Source organism: Selaginella moellendorffii, unplaced genomic scaffold (assembly GCF_000143415.4).
Source record: "Selaginella moellendorffii unplaced genomic scaffold, v1.0 SELMOscaffold_15, whole genome shotgun sequence".
Taxonomy (NCBI): domain Eukaryota; kingdom Viridiplantae; phylum Streptophyta; class Lycopodiopsida; order Selaginellales; family Selaginellaceae; genus Selaginella; species Selaginella moellendorffii.
In genome coordinates, this window is record NW_003314276.1 from 2,026,602 (window position 1) to 2,045,765 (window position 19,164).

A 19,164-nucleotide genomic window follows, 5' to 3' on the forward strand; every position below is an offset into this window, starting at 1 on the left:
GCTTCCTCTTGATATTCGGCACTTGTGCTTCCTGGTATGTTCACCATGGAATGGCTTAGGACCACATTTAGAAATGGCATGAGGCCACATGCCATCTTGGGCCCTTGCAATTTCATGGCTAGCGTATTGTCATGTATGTTTTTACTTGCCTGCAGCTGTGTGTATATCAAGATGGCATGAGGCCTCATGCCAATTTTGTGAATGCAAAATTTCACGTGGGTGTCAATAGCATGTTTGAATAATGGCATGTGGCCTCATGCTATTGAGGTTGTTTGGTATGTTATGATTTAGGCCATTCTCCAATCATTTTTTGTATGGTCTTAACTTCTTTTCTGCACTTTCAGAATGGCCTCCGCAAGTGCGACGCATGTTCCCTCCGTGGATCTTAAGAACCGTGCTACATGGAATCAGGCAAAGGTGTTTCTAAACAACCCCGAGGGGGAGGTGGTAGCTGAGGGCTTAGCCACAGTTGTCGATCCAAGAGATGCGGTTGCTAATCAAGAATTGGGCTGGGATGATATTGGAGTTGCGATTTTAGAGGTTGTTGACACAGAAGAAAACAGTCTGACTATTGGAAGCATTGTGCGGTGGAAATTGAGGCACTTAGTGTTTGAGAATGTGAAGGATTCACAATCAAACACCACTACAACTGATGACAGAACATCTCTTCATGGGAAAAGAAAGTACACCTTCCTAAAGTGCAGCCAAAGGGATCTGAGCAACGAACCGAAAAGGCAGAAAATGGCGATGAAGGTTCGAATGGTCTCGACAGTTGCTTGTTGCAAGAGGAGGTGCTGTCAACATGCTGATTGGGATGCTATTGAATAGGAGAGAGCAAGATACAAGATATTGTCCTGGAAGGCAGCTCGCAATTTTGTGTATGAGGCATTACGGTCATCTGTTGATGCTTCAGAACATCAGGTGGGGGGCATGGTCTTCCAGAGGGGTTTGGTCTGCATGAAGGCATGGAGAATCATTTATGGAGTCCCTCGAACCACATTCTACAGAATCAAAACTGAGTTCGAGGAACAAAGGGTTCAACAGGCAGTCCATGGGAACGACGGTACTCACAAAACCAGGGGTCATGTTGTATATGGAGAGGCAATCTTCAAGAAGTTTGTCGAGACATGTAGCGAGCAGCATCCACATAAAACCCGCCTCTTGGAAGATGGAACTCAAGACACCCAACGAGTTCTCCCTTCCATGTATACCAAGGGGGCCATATTGGAAGATGTGAATCGGGAACTCCAGAGTAATGGCTACAGGAAGCTGAGCCAATCTAGATTTAGTAGATTGTGGAGCAACAGGTTCAAGGATGTGAGTATAGGAAAGTACTCCAGCTTTTCAAAGTGTGACGAGTGCACTGCTATCAAAATGGCTTTGTCGAAGAATTCTTGCAGCGCTCAAGTGCGAGAGACATTGGTTAGAAGGCAGCTCGACCACAACATCGAGTAGAGAAGTTGCAGGACTGCTTATTATCATAACAGGATTTTCTCCATGGAGAGACCTGACTCTTACCTCTGCATCATCCACGACAAAATGGACCAGAAAAAGACATGCTTACCTCAACTCAATCCTGCCCCCAAGGCAATCTCTTCATCCATGCAGCTGCCTGTGTCTCTGTTTGGCATAATCGCTCATGGGCATGGTGTCCAGAACTATGGGAACTTCTTTGTACCTCTATGGGGTGGCGGGGGTGCAAACATGATGATTGCGTCCCCAACAAAACACTTAAGGTCTCTGCAAAGTGCGTAGACTGAGCTGAACGGCCAACCCTTGCATAAGGCCCTTGTCGATCGAACCCCATACAGGGTTCAGCTGGAGGAGGAGCAAAGGCTTGCAGTATCGCGTGGGGCCCCATGCCATCCCAGTGATGTTGGCCGTCAGATTGTAGGGTTATCACGTGAGGCCTCATGCCATTCTGACGAGGCTGGTCGCCCGGTGAATGCACAGCCTCATCCAAACGAAGCAGAATCTCAAGGAAGTTCTTGCGGCTGATGTGGCCTTCCACCCAATCTTCTGCTCCAAACAGACAATGCTGGCAATGAGAACAAAAACATGTACGTCTTCGCATACTTGGCGATGCTTGTTGCCAAAGGCATATTTGAAACGGTTACACTTGGCTTTCTCATGGTTGGGCACACTCATGAAGACATCGATGCCATGTTCAGTCACCTGGCAGAGTCCCTCTGGCGATCCAATGTCCTCACCCTCCCACAGCTCTACGATGAATTCCAAAATTGCATCAAAGGCACTGTTGAAGCTGCACTTCTGACAGAGGTTCCAGACTTTAAGGGGTTTATAAGAGGCTACATCAGGGACAGATCCGAAATGCTGATTGGCCACTCCAAGCCTCTTCAGTTTCATTTCAGCATGCGTGACGGTGCTCCAGTGATGAGGTACAAGATGAGAGAATGGGACACAGTGTGGCTGCCAGTGGACAGCATTGAACTCTTCAAGAGAGATCCCATAACTGGGGACCTATGATTCCTCAGGGTTCCCCACGGCCAATGCACCCGGATGGACTCAAAGACCAGGAAAGTATAGTGGCCGGGATTAGACAGCATATTGCCTTCTGGAAGAGGGGGTTGGTGTTTAGTGGAGAATCCTATTTTCAGAGGTGCAAGCCTTTGCTCGAATACTGGGAGAAGATTATATCTGCTATCCAAAATGGGCCGGTTGTATATGAAGAATTGGAAGAGTCCTTTTGGCCAGAACCTAGAGCACCAGATAGTAGCGGAACAATGTCCTCTAGAAATGCAGTGACAGATAATGATGTTGAGGATCACTATTGTGGGCTGAGGAACAAGAAGCCGGATTCAGCATTCAATCCAGTACAGGTCTGCAAAGGAATGGTCGTGCTTGTCAGACCCAGTAATAAAAAACAAATGATATGGGTGGGGCGCTGCATCACTAATGCAGAGGAGGACGCGGAAACTAACTCCTTCAATGTAACTGTGGAGTGGTTCAAGCCAAATTCCAGATATACGAAGGATTGCCTAGAAAAGAGATGGGTGCTGAATCCAAGGGATCCCAGCATGAGCATATCAGTGGATAATGTTGTGCATGGTTGGATGCGGAAGCAGAGTGCCACCATCACCTTGCCAGACCATGCAAGAGATGCAGCAAGAGCATTCATAACCCGGGTTCAAGGTGAGATTCATTAATATTCCTTTACTAAGTTTCTAATGTATTTTATTTCAACATAAATATTACAATTAGATATGTTTAGCCCCTGGACAAAAAACATGGGCATGGTGTCTCTTGCATGCTCTATTTCGTTAAAGTGGGATTTATTCAGTAAAATGGGACTAGGTACAAATTTTCAAGTATTTGAAAATGACGTGAAATTATATGGTTTTTGTCCAGGGGCTAGACATATCTGGGGCATGGTGACTAGCGCGGTGACTTTGTGTCCAGACTAAGTCCATCTGGTTGTATAATAAATCTCATTGTCAAGATGAACAAGCCGAATCTGAAGCTAAAGAAGAGCAATGGCATGCGCGCACACACTATTTGTTTGTTCATTGAGCGTGTGGTGAGCTTTCCAAGATGAACGTCATTCCTATTAGCCAGACATATAACTTAATGGTGAGAACATTTAGATATTATTCAATGTTATCTTTTTCTAACGAATCTAATTGTGAAGGTGTAGCAAGAGGCATTGCTAGTCTGGAGAAGTCATTTAACTCATTTGACCCTTAGTGTATTTTCATGAAACTAAATAACATTCATATTATTAAGGAATTTCTCTAGTACCTTTTTTTTACGACATAGAGGCTTGCATTTCTTTCAAAGGTGATTTAGTAAAAGGCCTGAGGGCACATGCCATTCTATTTCTCAGACCGGTATTAAGATATACTAGTGCAAAGGGAAAAAGGTATTTGGTGATTAAGTAAATGGCATGAGGGCACACGCCATTATAAGCCTAAGCGCTAGTGGACACCTCCTTTTTGGTACTCTCAGCGGTACTATCATCCTTCTCCGGGTCAATTGTTTTGCTTTGGATTGTTGTCTCTGACGTTACTGGGGTGTTCTCGATAGTTGTTAATGTTGCCATTTGTTCAGAAAAATGATCACCTGGAGTATAGTACAGAGAGTTTGGAAGACTTATATATTCTACATCTTCACCTATCTCCTTCTCCGTCTCCTTTTCTACCTCACTTATAGATTTTGTGCTTGCCATGAGAACGCTCTTCACCCTAAAATATGGAGTTCGTTGTGTTATAAAAGGAAACCAACACACACGCTGCAAGGGAATGATGGTACATAAAGCACGTAAACCCACAATATGGGTTTATGTGCCATTAATATGGGCCACACGCCATATTATTAGATTTATGCACGTGTGATTGGTAAATGCATATGTCACATCATCTTTGTTTTACCTCACACATTATGTCAGGCCTAATGAACCATATCACATGTGCGCACATGCTATATATATGGAGAAGTATTATGCAAGGATAGAAAAATTCAATGCATGATTGTGGAGAGCAATGGCATGAAGCCACATGCTAAATAACATTTTAGAGAAAGAATTAAAATAAAAACATGCAAACAGTACTAAGTGGACCAAGACTTAGAAGTGCACAATTGAATGAGGTATTTCTAATAAATACTTCACTCACCTCATATAGGAATGGCTACCACTCTCAAATGGCGTATCGCCTCATGCCATCACCTCGCAATTTGTTATAACAATCCGATGAATTCATATTCGGCTTGTTCACCTTGAACTTTAAGTAAGATTTGCTAGAACAACTAAGAATTTATACTTGTTATTTGTATCATCTCACCTAGGAATGGCGTAAGGCCACATGCCATCACGCCTCCTCTGATTTAGATTCGGATTGTTCACCTTGAAATAAAATACATTAGAAACTTAGTAAAGGAATATTCATGAATCTCACCTTGAACCCGGGTTATGAATGCTCTTGCTGCATCTCTTGCATGGTCTGGCAAGGTGATAGTGGCACTCTGCTTCCGCATCCAACCATGCACAACATTATCCACCGATATGCTCATGTTGGGATCCCTTGGATTCAGCACCCATCTCTTTTCTAGGCAATCCTTCGTATATCCGGAACTTGGCTTGAACCACTCCACAGTTACATTGAAGGAGTTAGTTTCCGCGTCCTCCTCTGCATTAGTGATGCAGCGCCCCACCCATATCATTTGTTTTTTATTACTGGGTCTGACAAGCACGACCATTCCTTTGCAGACCTGTACTGGATTGAATGCTGAATCCGGCTTCTTGTTCCTCAACCCACAATAGTGATCCTCAACATCGTTATCTGTCACTGCATTTCCAGAGGACATTGTTCCGCTACTATCTGGTGCTCTGGGTTCTGGCCAAAAGGACTCTTCCAATTCTTCATATACAACTGGCCCATTTTGGATAGCAGATATAATCTTCTCCCAGTATTCGAGCAAAGGCTTGCACCTCTGAAAATAGGATTCTCCACCAAACACCAACCCCCTCTTCCAGAAGGCAATATGCTGTCTAATCTCGGCCACTATACTTTCCTGGTCTTTGAGTCCATCCGGGTGCATCGGCCGTGGGGAACCCTGAGGAATTATAGGTTCCCCAGTTATGGGATCTCTCTTGAAGAGTTCAATGCCGTCCACTGGCAGCCACACTGTGTCCCATTCTCTCATCTTGTACCTCATCACTAGAGCACCGTCACACATGCTGAAATGAAACTGAAGAGGCTTGGAGTGGCTAATCAGCGTTTTGGATCCGTCCCTGATGTAGCCTCTTACAAACCCCTTAAAGTCTGGAACCTCTGTCAGAAGTGCAGCTTCAACAGTGCCTTTGATGCAATTTTGGAATTCATCGTAGAGTTGTGGGAGGGTGAGGACATTGGATCGCCGGAGGGACTCTGCCAGGTGACTGAACATGGCATCGACATCTTCATGAGTGTGCCCAACCATGAGAAAGCCAAGTGTAACCGTTTCAAATATGTCTTTGGCAACAAACATCGCCAAGTACGCAAAGACGTACATGTTTTTGTTCTCACTGCCAGCATTGTCTGTTTGGAGTAGAAGATGGGGTGGAAGGCCACATCGGCCGCAAGAACTTCCTTGAGATTCTGCTTCGTTTGGATGAGGCTGTGCATTCACCGGGCGACTAGCCTCGTCGGAATGGCATGAGGCCTCACGTGATAACCCTACAATCTGACGGCCAACATATTCACTGGGATGGCATGGGGCCCCACGCGATACTGCAAGCCTTTGCTCCTCCTCCAGCTGAACCCTGTATGGGGTTCGATCGACAAGGGCCTTATGCAAGGGTTGGCCGTTCAGCTCAGTCTGTGCACTTTGCAGAGACCTTAAGTGTTTTGCTAGGGACGCAATCATCATGTTTGCACCCCCGCCACCCCATAGAGGTACAAAGAAGTTCCCATAGTTCTGGGCACCATGCCCATGAGCGATTATGCCAAACAGAGACACATGCAGCTGCATGGATGAAGAGATTGCCTTGGGGGCAGGATTGAGTCGAGGTAAGCACGTCTTTTTCTGGTCCATTTTGTCGTGGATGATGCAGAGGTAAGAGTCAGGTCTCTCCATGGAGAAAATCCTGTTATGATAATATGCAGTCCTGCAGCTTCTCTGCTCGATGTTGTGGTCGAGCCGCCTTCTAACCAACATCTCTCACACTTGAGCGCTGCAAGAATTCTTCGACAAAGCCATTTTGATAGCACTGCACTCGTCACACTTTGAAAAGCTGGAGTACTTTCCTATACTCACATCCCTGAACCTGTTGCTCCACAATCTACTAAATCTAGATTGGCTCAGCTTCCTGTAGCCATTACTCTGGAGTTCCCGATTCACATCTTCCAATATGGCCCCCTTGGTATACATGGAAGGGAGAACTCGTTGGGTGTCTCGTGTTCCATCTTCCAAGAGGCGGGTTTTATGTGGTTGTTGCTCGCTACATGTCTCGACAAACCTCTTGAAGATTGCCTCTCTATATACAACATGACCCCTGGTTTTGTGCATACCGTCATTCCTATGGACTGCCTATTGAACCCTTTGTTCCTCGAACTCAGTTTTGATTCTGTAGAATGTGGTTCGAGGGACTCCATAAATGATTCTCCATGCCTTCATGCAGACCAAACCCCTCTGGAAGACCATGCCCCCCACCTGATGTTCTGAAGCATCAACAGATGACCATAATGCCTCATACACAAAATTGCGAGCTGCCTTCCAGGATAATGTCTTGTATCTTGCTCTCTCCTCTTCAATAGCATCCCAATCAGCATGTTGACAGCACCTCCTCTTGCAACAAGCAACTGTCGAGACCATTCGAACCTCCATCGCCATTTTCTGCCTTTTCGGTTCGTTGCTCAGATCCCTTTGGCTGCGCTTTAGGAAGGTGTACTTTCTTTTCCCATGAAGAGATGTTCTGTCATCAGTTGTAGTGGTGTTTAATTGTGAATCCTTCACATTCTCAAACACTAAGTGCCTCAATTTCCACCGCACAATGCTTCCAATAGTCAGACTGTTTTCTTCTGTGTCAACAACCTCTAAAATCGCAACTCCAATATCATCCCAGCCCAATTCTTGATTAGCAACCGCATCTCTTGGATCGACAACTGTGGCTAAGCCCTCAGCTACCACCTCCCCCTCGGGGTTGTTTAGAAACACCTTCGCCTGAATCCATGTAGCACGGTTCTTAAGATCCACGGAGGGAACATGCGTCGCACTTGCGCTGTCCCCAACATCTGCTTTCTTTTGAAGATTTTTCAAGGCAACAACAACATTTACCCCGACGACCATCTCTCCTCGTTCAATAGCGACCACATTCCCATCGAAGACAGTCTCTACTGATACAGCAGCATTGCCTTCCCCAAGCCTTTGACAGTGTATAACAAAGTTCCGATCCATAGACACAAGGGTCCCTTTTGCAACTCTCTTCCCACCATTCAAAATGTAAATCATTTCCCCAACCCTGAAGGCCATTCTAAAAGTGCAGAAAAGAAGTTAAGACCATACAAAAAATGATTGGAGAATGGCCTAAATCATAACATACCAAACAACCTCAAGGCCACATGCCATTATTCAAACATGCTATTGACACCCACGTGAAATTTCGCATTCACAAAATTGGCATGAGGCCTCATGCCATCTTGATATACACACAGCTGCAAGCAAGTAAAAACATACATGACAATACGCTAGCCATGAAATTGCAAGGGCCCAAGATGGCATGTGGCCTCATGCCATTTCTAAATGTGGTCCTAAGCCATTCCATGGTGAACATACCAGGAAGCACAAGTGCCGAATATCAAGAGGAAGCGGTAGCCACACCAAAGACAGTGCCGCTCACAACACCGCAAGTACTCGTAGTGCCGCTCGCAACACTGCAACTGCTCGTAGCGCCGCTCGCACAAACTGCCACTCGCATAAATTGCCGCTCGCAATGGTGCTCGCAATGCCGCAACCGCTCGTAGACGCATAAACCACAGCCCACAACGCCGCTTACACAAGCAGCGCTCACTGCGCTCAGCGGAACCAAAAACACGGCGCACAAAAATGATAGACCTAGGAATGAGTTCGAGAATTCAAAAATAACACACGCTTGAACGTCACATCAAATCCTCTGACAAACCAGATTTTATGATTCCTCTGACAAATTTCAAACTGAGTAGCTTCTAGACTTTGCTGTCGGAGGTTGAACTTTGTCACATCATGTCCTTGCCTCGATTCAGCTGTGCCATGTCAGTGATTCGAACTTTGCCATGCCATGTCAGCAATCCGCGCCAAGATTATTCGCCGTGTAAAGGAATAATTATGCTGTGTGTGTACGTCCATTTATGGCAATATAAGGCCACACGCCATTCAAAGAATAATGCTAGTCGAGCATTTTTTGGTGCATTTTTGGGTTCAAAATTGCATGAGCCCACACGCTATAAAGTTTACCTGTACCAAAAATAAAAACAGCTTTATTTATTTGGGAATTTAAGTGGTTGAGGCATTTTTAAACTTACAAACACATGCCTTACTTACATTCCTTTGGTTGCTTAAAATTCAAAAATATTATAAACTTTTTTTTTTGCATTTTCAATGTTTTCAATTATGGTTTTTGATTTTCGCAGGACCAGCCTAGTAATTTATTTGCATCCCGTCATGTTTATAGCTAGCTTTCATTTGTCCCCTTCGCTAGCCTGAGATACATTTGCTCGGCATCTGCCTCTTACAGCATTTGCCCAGAAAGGGCATCTTTCTTCACGCAGCATTTGCCACATGTTTAGGGTTTAGGGTTTAGGGTTTAGCAATTCAGTAGCTTGATAAACATGCAAATACAGAACTTGATGCAAAATCCTTTGATATGTCACAATGCCCCTAGGACCATAAACACATTTCAATAGAGAGGGTCCATTCATTTCATAACTCCTTACATAGATCTTGGTGAAACCAGAGTTAGTGAAGTTAGTTTCTTGTGATCCCGCATCTGATTGTGATGTTCCTTTGCAGTGTCGATGGAAAGGTCAATGCACACCAAATTGTAAAATCTTGGAGCAAAATAACGGTCGGATCTATGGCAAATGCCCCTGAAACATTGTAAGGCTCGTGTGGTCTCATGTGGTGTCCGATCGAGATGCTTCTTTGCAGGGTCATCAAGAAGGACATTGTATACCATTCTTTATTTAGCTGAACATCTGGCATTTTTGGAAATACAAGATGCTTTGGAATATCCAATCATGCATAGTATAAATATAGCGAGGGTATTAAATAATATCCCAATCATGATCTTTCTTTTGGATTTCGCATGCATGCAGTCCAAGGAATGATGACGTTGCGGATTTCTTTTGGATTTCACGTGCATGCATGCGCGCGGCGATCCAGAAATTAATGGTGGCGCCCAAGTCCGAGGAATGATGACGTTGCGGGATTACCAACCGTCGTGACATTTCGCGCGTGTGAGGTTAGGTTTTGCATCGTACTCACGCTCGCACACTCGCGCTCGCATCGCGCTCCCACTCGCGATCACGCTCACATTCGCGCTCATCTACCTTCTCTACAGGTTTCTCGTGTGCATCGACGTCCACTTGCGCTTGCATCACACTCGCGCTCGTGTGCATCGGCGTCCACTTCAAGACACACCCAATTTGTAACTTCGCCGCCAACTCCGCCGCCCACTCCGCCACCCACACACAGCCCACTTGGCGTCCCGGGAGATTTCAGCGCCACTCTCCAACTGTAAGTGGCAGAGTAGCCTTGCTGCTACGATCCGCTGCACACACAGTGCACATTCGCCAGCGAGTCCGGCCTCGATTGTCACGGCCTTCATTCGGCTTCAAATGGTAAGTCTTTTAGGCCAAGTAGAAAATGGCATGAGGCCACATGCCATTCAGTAGCAACATTGGCATGCACCGATTGGGCTTTCGAGTGCAGTCTGGTTATAAATGGCGTGTAGCCTCACGCCATCTTAGGATGCAGCCTCAAGACATCTGATGCAGTGGTGAATGGCGTGTGGCCTCACGTTATTTCCAGCTGCTAGCTTTTCATCTGTCAGCTCTAATTGTTGTGCATTTCTGAACAGGCGAAGAATTGCGTTCTTCTTCCAGCCACTGTCAATGTGGATGCAAAGAAGGGGGAGGAGCTCACCAGTTGGACTTTCGGGATGGAAGGCGAGGATCTGATGCTGTACAACACAGATGGTGGGAGAAAAGAATGCATGGGGATCCTCATCCAAGTGACAGACACTCCATGCAGTTCCATGCAAGAATATGGATTGGCACTTGTGGTAGAGACAGCGTCCGCCTTCAAGATCCACCTTGCACATCCTAGCGGCTTCTCGGAGCGGGGCAGCGGCTATGAGGAATTCCTAGAGGGAGCTAGGGAGAGGTTGTCCAGGAGGCCCACAATTTCAAAGACGCTGCGGGTCTATGAAGATCACATGGAATCCACGGACCTCACCTACGGCGATGTTCAAAAACTATATTCCAACATTGAGCCGTTGAGAGTGCCTCCAGTTCGCGAAGCGAAGGGGAAGGGGGTCGATCTGGAAACTACCGCGAAGCAGAAAAGGGTGGTCAAGCTCAAGCCGACGTCCGACTCTCCTGCTCCAAAAAAGAAACTACTCGGTGATGCCATTGCCTCGGGTTCGAACACTACACCCACCAAAAAGAAGAGCCGCAAAGAGCAGAAAGAGCAAGAAGAGGCAGCAAAAATTGTCGCAGATAATAGTACTTGTTACTATTCCAACAAAGTATATACAATCGACGTGAGCCGTATCGACATCCAAAGCAAATACAACCACAGGCTAGTATCTGATGAGTGGGTGGAGAAACTGAAGCAGAAGATGCTGGCAAGTCCAGTAACACCCGACATCGCAGACGTGATCCCCTACTACCGAACAATGAAGGGCGAGACGAAGTTTCCAGACTTGATCAATAGGAAGGTGTTGGACGATCAGAACATCCGGTTCTATGCCGTCTCCGGGCAGCATTCTAGCTTGGCGATGCAACAGATAGTTGTGGATATTATGGTGGGCGAGGAGGTGAAGAAAGTCTTCAAGACAAGAGTTGTCCACCTGATAAAAGGCAACTCGCCCCTCCGATCTATCATATACATCTCCCACGCGCAGAATGTCAAGCAAAAAACGTGCTACAAATTGGGTCTGCACGAGACATTGGCACGAACACGGAAGCTCTGGGTTCAACTGAAGAAGCCACAAAAACCAGGACAAGGACGTGCACTAGCAACTAGCGCCTGGCAGATAAGCCTCGTTGCATGTGGCATAGCATGTGGCCTCACGCCATTTCCATTGCAGGAATTCTCGAGTCTTCTCTCGAAAACACTGGGGGTCAATGACACACTCAGCATCCATAACATTCTACTCGCGACAAAAGTTGTTTTTGACAAATGGGTAGATGTGCTGAGGAGGTACCATGACAGGGAGTTGCTAAACTCAATGGGTGTGGAGGACGGCCAGAAGCCCAATGATTTGAAGCTCAACGCCTTGCGTTTCTCGCGGTCTCTAGACGACGACGACCTTCTGACAGTGGCTAATGCTCTTCTACGTGGTGAGGTAATCTTCAACAAGACCAAAATGACTCCCGGCCATATTGTGACATACGAGGACTTGTGCACGACTCTGAGAGCTCGTGCGCTATTGAAGGATTGGATCTTCGAGCAAGTGGCTGTGGAGAGGGTGAGCATCGACACCACGCAAGAGATGATGGAAGAGCTGGAGTTGTCAAATGAAGACATCGACGAGTACGTGAAGGGGGCCCCCAAGTTCATCGATCTGCTGCGGGATGCCACAAAAAGTAAAGCTGAGAAGTTGGATCAGTATCCAAATTTCATTAAGAGGGATGTCGACCGCCGGCTTCAGAAACAGCTCGACCCCGCAGCAGAGGCCTATCGAGAACCTTACCGGGTATACGTGAATTCGGATGAGGATCAAAGGTGGAGGAGCATCGTTTCCCGCGGAGATGAGTAGGTTAAGAACATCTTTTGTGTGATGGACTTCACAAACGAGGAGATCACTCATGCAGACGAAGTCAGCTCCATCATTGACTTAATGGTGGGACTTGCGGAGGTGGAATCTTCAGTCCACTATATGATCTACGATTCCGAATCCTATCACAAGTTCTGGAAGGCCTTGAACGAGGTGAAGGCTCAGTTGAAAGGCAAAGAGATGCGGGAGATCCATGGGATAATGGCTAAGAAGAAGATACCGACGAATGTCCGCATCTTCACACTCGCCCTTGTTATTGGTCCTGCAGCAGAGTGGGACTGGAGTGACTTCCCAGCTTCGTTCAACAAGGCCGATCGAATTGATCTGAGGGAGGTCAATTTACCCGTGCCTGAGGAACTGAAGACGGCTATGGAGCTTTCGAATCCAAAGAAAGCTCTAGGTGCAGCATGGGAAATGCTCAGCTGGGTCTTCAATGCAATAGTGGGTGACTCCAAGGGCAAATGCGTTGTCGAGTACAACTGCGGCGGACTATTCTTTCGAGTCGCACTACTCAAGGGTGTCCCGTGTGTTGCGGTGACAAACTCCATTGAAGAGGTGACTTCAATGGAGCATATAATTACAGTTGCCAAAGAAAAACAGTATCTTCTCCGCGAACCTTGTGAGTACGCACTTTAAGTTTAAACACTATCTCACAAGCTCTGTATGCAGGAGCGTGGCCACCCCCAGATGCTGAAACGGCGTTAACAGCTACTGATGTTAGGCCGAGCTCACAACTTGCACAAAGTAAGGTCACGTGAGGCCTCACGTCATTTTGATTATAGATCGTTGTGAATATTCAGACACGAGGACTGAAAAGCGCACTGGTGGCGCGTTGAAGAAGGACAAATAGACAAGCAATAGGAAAAAAGGAGGTACAAATTATATTTGCAATGGCGTGTGGTCTCATGCCATTCCTTGCAGGAGACACTTCTTCAAAGGCAAAACAGGCAAGCACCAGCCAAGCTCAAACTGACAGTGGTCATAAAAAGCGAAAGCACGTTGGACAGTCGTCGGGATCATAGGCATTTGATTCAAAAAGGAAGAAGGGCAATGAAAAGATGATAGGTAATGCCTCGCAGTTATGGCGTGTGTGCTCATGCCATTCATTGCAGATCAAGGGCTGAGTGAAAGGAGCCAGTCACCACCTCCTGACTCAGATTCCTATGGCGGACTCCCCTTCCCCAATCTCAATGGAGAGGTACAATGGATGAGGGATGCTTTTCAAGTCAGGGCCACGTTTTTCTCATCTCATCGTCTTCGAAGGGTGCAAGAACGTGCAGAAACCATGTTAAGACAGTCGGGTGAGGATACGGTCCTAGGTCAAGCACTAAAACAGGCTATGGATGTCTTGTATTTTGAGATGGAGACTCGGCCAGATGATTTTCCCAAGATGGTCCTGGAAAAACAAGCCATCCAGCCTGAGCAGCCTATGGAAGAAATGCAGGAGGGGGATGAGGAGCCAGAGAAAGATAATGAGCAGGAAGAGCAGAAGGACGAAGAGGAGGACAAAGAAGAGGAGGACGAAGAAGAGGAGGACGAAGAAGAGGAGGACAAAGAGGACTTGGATGGTCCTCACAATGGTGACGATCACAATAACGACGATGACGATGATGATGACGATGGCCAGCCTGAGGTGGCCAAAGAGCAGCGTAGGAAGGTCATACAAGACAAACCATCAGGTAAATAATAGTACATCCATTCCTAACCTTTTACCATTTCTAACATTGTCCATATAGATCGCAGAAGAAATGGTAAGTAGAAATTATTCAGTTGAATTAAGATACAAACTCTAGCCTTTAGTGTCGAGGAAGGATAGTGCCAAGCAAGGGTCGAAACGTATGTTCAATCCTTCAGAATCAGCAGTGCGCCCAAGTGATATCGGTCCTAGTTCCTCAATAGCAGTTGATGGTAAATACAGTATAATCGATTCAATGTGCTAATGAGTTTGTTTTTAGTAGCCAGTAGGGAGGATACCATCTCAATCGAAGGGAGATATTTGGACATGCATATGGATCTGCCAATAGACTCTACTTGCCTGCAAGAGTCATCAGAGTTGGTGGAGGCTACTATCCATATCAACGCCAAGCAAGCTGACCACGCTCCACTTGATGCTGCCCATACCACTGAGTCAATCTTGTCCACGTATCCAACTGACGGTGACCAGGCGCCATTGGACCCGCATGAGACCGCCCCAGCCACCGAGCTGGTCGTATCCTCATTTCCAACGTGTGCCCAATCGTCTGACTACGCGCCGTTGGAACCTCCCTACACTGCCCCTGCTGCCTGTTTGGTCATGTCCACTTTGCCAATGGAGGCACCAGCTGAAATGGCGTGTGATCACACGCCATCGGAACCACCCCATGCCACTGTTGAGCCAGTTGTACCAGAGTCTACAGCTGAAATGGCATGTGCCCACACGCCATCGGATGCGATTGACCCCACATTGCAGAGGAGAGTATTTCCACCCTTCACGTTTCCTCGACCAAAACCCTCTAAACGACCATCGGGAGCACCATTCGCTAATATTGTAGATGGTAAAATTGACTTGTACCATTTTTTATGCTAACGCATTTCATTTCAGAGTCACGGCGAAAGTACTGTATCGTTTTTTATCTGAACGGTGTCCTTTTCTCCCATGAGCGTGGCTCGTCCTCGAATGTCACTGCACCCTCCAAAGCCTGCGGTCGCAAGTTGGTCAAAAGAGACAGATTCACATTAATCACACGGGAGAAACTGCGGGATCTAATAATGACCATGCGACACTTAAAACAGAGGGCCGGGTTCAATTTGCAATTGGGAGTTTGGACATCCATGATGTGCCACAATGCATTAACGTTGCTACAGATGATGCACGATCAAACGTGAGTAATATTACCATTTGACTTTCTCCTAACGCAGGAGGATTGCTTGACTATGGTCCATGTGAGGGGTAGCAAGCCCATCTTCGTCAAGCCAGAGGCTGTAGTGATGAACCGGATTGCTAGGTCAAGTGAAATCCTCATCATCGATGACTTGCCGATTAAAACTGCAGCGAACACGCACACATATGCAGTGCACCCCATCTCTTGCAGTATGGAAACTAGGGAGAAGAAACCGTATGTTCTGGGGGACTTTGCAAAACGGCTTGAAGCGATGGTGATAGAGAACCGGCCAGTCCAGGAGGTGGCTGCAGAAATCAACCAAATGGCAGATGGAACGGTATATCAGAAGCCATTTGATCGGACAGACACCAGTCATCATTTATGGCATGTATATTGTCTAGCTAAGCACTATCCGCATCTCCATAATCTGCTCAACCGGATGGGTTCTTCGACCACTGAACATGAGCGTGGACGTATTAGAGAAGAGATGGCATTACTATTGGGTCTAAATCCTGATAGTGTGGAGAGTGATGAAATTCCAAGATTATTGTATAGGCGTTGGAGGCAAAAAATAACAGTCTGAGATGGCATGTATTTATTTAAAAATGTAACTTATTATGGCATGGGGTTCCATGCCATTGTATTAATATTAAAAGACAATTCTTTGAGAGGATTTGCATTATACTAGAAGTGTTACAGCATGTTATTGGAAGTCTACGAAGTTGTTTTATTAATAAGGGGAAAGTAAAAATTGAATGGGGACTTGGGCTCCACCTAGACTCGGAGCAACTGAGCCAATATTAAAAGGATGGAAAGAAATTGGACAACGATAACAAGGAGAAGAGAGAGGTGAAGCAATGGCAGGGGGAGGAGAAGTGATTGAGTAGACATTTCCTTGTTTAAAATAAAATGGCATGTGCCTCAATGCAGTTGAATTTTGTTATATTTATATACTATATAAAGGTTTGGAAACCTTATGTTACAAGTGGGATAATGACAATTCCCACTTTAACGAAATAGAGCTTTTGCTTAGTTGCGTCGTAGTTGTCAAGTTCTACAACTCATTGCTGGTGCTTCCCATCATTATCTGGGTCACCACACTCGAACTGCATGCTCTGCAGCTTAGGCTATGCCATTCCCATTTCTATTGGGATTCCTTTGGCAAGGGGTTCTCATGAACCCACTAACATAGCCTCAAGGTATCACACCTTGGCACATTTGGTGTCTCCACACCATCGGCTCCACGAGCTTACCTCTATGACACTTCTCCTTTGTGTCTAAGTCTTTGTCAAGACCAATACCACTCTTTCTCATGCCAACCATCCGTTAGCACTGCACCATAGAGGTCACACACAACTTTGTGTCAAAGTTGTTTTCTTTTTTGGGAACACCTTTCCCACAACTTTAGCATGGCACATTTTGCCATCGATGAGATACCCTCTGTTCTCATCCTTGGATCCTATGATCCCCCCCCCCATCCTTCGTGGGGTACAACACACCTCAGTCCAAATGCTTCCATCAGTCCTTTTAGGACCATCCCCTGACTCTACTTGAGTCATCCAACAGTTTTGGACTTGGTTAATCCACAGACCCGTAAGGTCCTACTTGTAAGGCACTAACTCACTGGAATACACTTCTTGCATTCCTGTCCTACTCAAAAGGACTATTTTCACAAGTGTTACTCTGACACTTGATTTTGTTATTTGGGGGCAACTTAGGACTATTTGTCCATGTGATGAGAATACCAACTCATCTCTAAGTACACCCCCCAACTCCTTGGGTTGTTCCAGCATTTATTAAAGGTAGCCCCAGCTACCATTGCAAGGACTTGAGTCCTCTTTCGTATTTGACCTCCCACAGTCATTACCTCTGGTCTCACATTCATGAGCACCAACCTTAACTATATGAGGATAATCTTGTGACTCCTTTATTGTTTTGGAATCTACATCTTTCCCGTGATCCCAACTATAGTTGTTTATCACAACTACGTTAGCCCATTTGCTGCGTCAAATGCTCATTTGGATCACATCCTCAGCTCTCTGAGGAGACCTTATACTGTTCCCAAGATCCCAAAGTCGTTCCATTATTGGCCCTTTTCTATCCACCACATTGTGCCCAAGTTCACGCATGAACTTGAGTGGAGAGCCATGTCCTCTCGACATGCTACTCCTCAAGGATAGGCCCACTCCTAGGACCTTCCGATGCTAACATCAATGGTGATATACTTGAGCACCAATAAAAGTTGGACTAAGGAACAGCTCCGATACCAAATTGTAGGCGACTAATTTTTCCATTCTACTTTAATCACTTAACCACACCTCCAACCGCATGGAGGAGTCTCACTCACAACCTCCATAAGTCCTATTTCAGACTTAGGCTTGCTAGCCCCGAGAATGGCATCCCCGCCACTCAACCTATGCACTTGATCCAAGTGCTCCACGTGTCCGATCCCATGACCGACACCCCAAGGTACCATCGACATATCAGCCCCTTACGCTAAAGCCATGCCCCTTTACCTTGGTCACACCGGTGGACTAACACCACCTGCATCACAGTCTTATCTCTCAAGGACTGGGCCATCCGTCCATGAGTGATCATTCCAGATCCACTCCTTAGCATCCTTAGGATGCCCACAGATATGGGGAGTAGCCTTCCCCAATATCCCTTTTCCGGTCTTCACCAAGTCCCTTTCTGCCCATGGCCGTGTTCGCCAACACTACCATTGGATCGAGGCCCACAGGCCCGACCATTAAGTCCCACAGTCCTCTGGGACTTCCTCACCACTCGACTGTATCCTTGGTCACTACACCAAAGGACTACTCCTCCTCCTTTCCACAGTCTAGGCCTTTGGGACAACATTTCGGAACACCGTGGCCCTACGTGGGCCTCATAGGTACTCTCCTCGCCTTTTGCCTTTGGGTGCTCTAGCCATGGGCTTAGAGCGAGGTTCCGTTGAGCCACACCAGGTATCCAAGTAAGTAGTGCCACCCACACTTGGACTGGGAGTATCGGGCAGTTGATCTCCCAGGGGAACTAGAGCTGGCTCTTGAACACTTCACCAATCTCCCCGCTTGTCGGTTTGTGTTCACTCTAGTCTTGGACTTCCCAGTGGGCAGCTCATCACCCAACACTGGGTCCGGCCTTCCTGGGCCAAACTGGCCTTTCCTGGCCAAACTGGCTCCACTGCAGTCCTCCCCCTACTATACTTTTGGAGCTCACCAAACCCCCCAGGGTCTGGGAGACGAACGCTTTGGGCTTTCACCCTCTCAGGCTCGAACTCGGACTTGGCTTCGGACTCGGACTCAGACTCGGATTTGGACTCGGACTCGGACTCGGCCTCGGCCTCGGTCTCGGTCTCGGTCCCGATCTCGGTCTCGGTCTCGGTCCCGGTCTTGGTCTTGGTCCCGGTCTCGACTTCGGACTCCATCTCGGGTCCATCTTGGACTCCATCTCGGACTCCATCTCGGGTCCATCTCGGGTCCATCTTGGACTCCATCTCAGACTCCATCTCGGGTCCTTCTCGGACTCCATCTCGGACTCCATCTCGGGTCTATCTCGGGTCCATCTCGAGTCCATCTCGAGTCCATCTCGAACTCCATCTCGAACTCCATCTCAGACTCCATCTCGGGTCCATCTCGAACTCCATCTCGAACTCCATCTCGGACTCCATCTCGGGTCCATCTCGGACTCCATCTCGGGGTCCTTCTCGGACTCCACTTTGGACTCCAACTCGGGTCCATCTCGGACACTTCCACGTGTCATGTGTTGGTCCTTTTGAGTCCCTTTTTGGAGCCTCGCTTATTGCTCTCTTTGTGCTTGTTTCTCAAG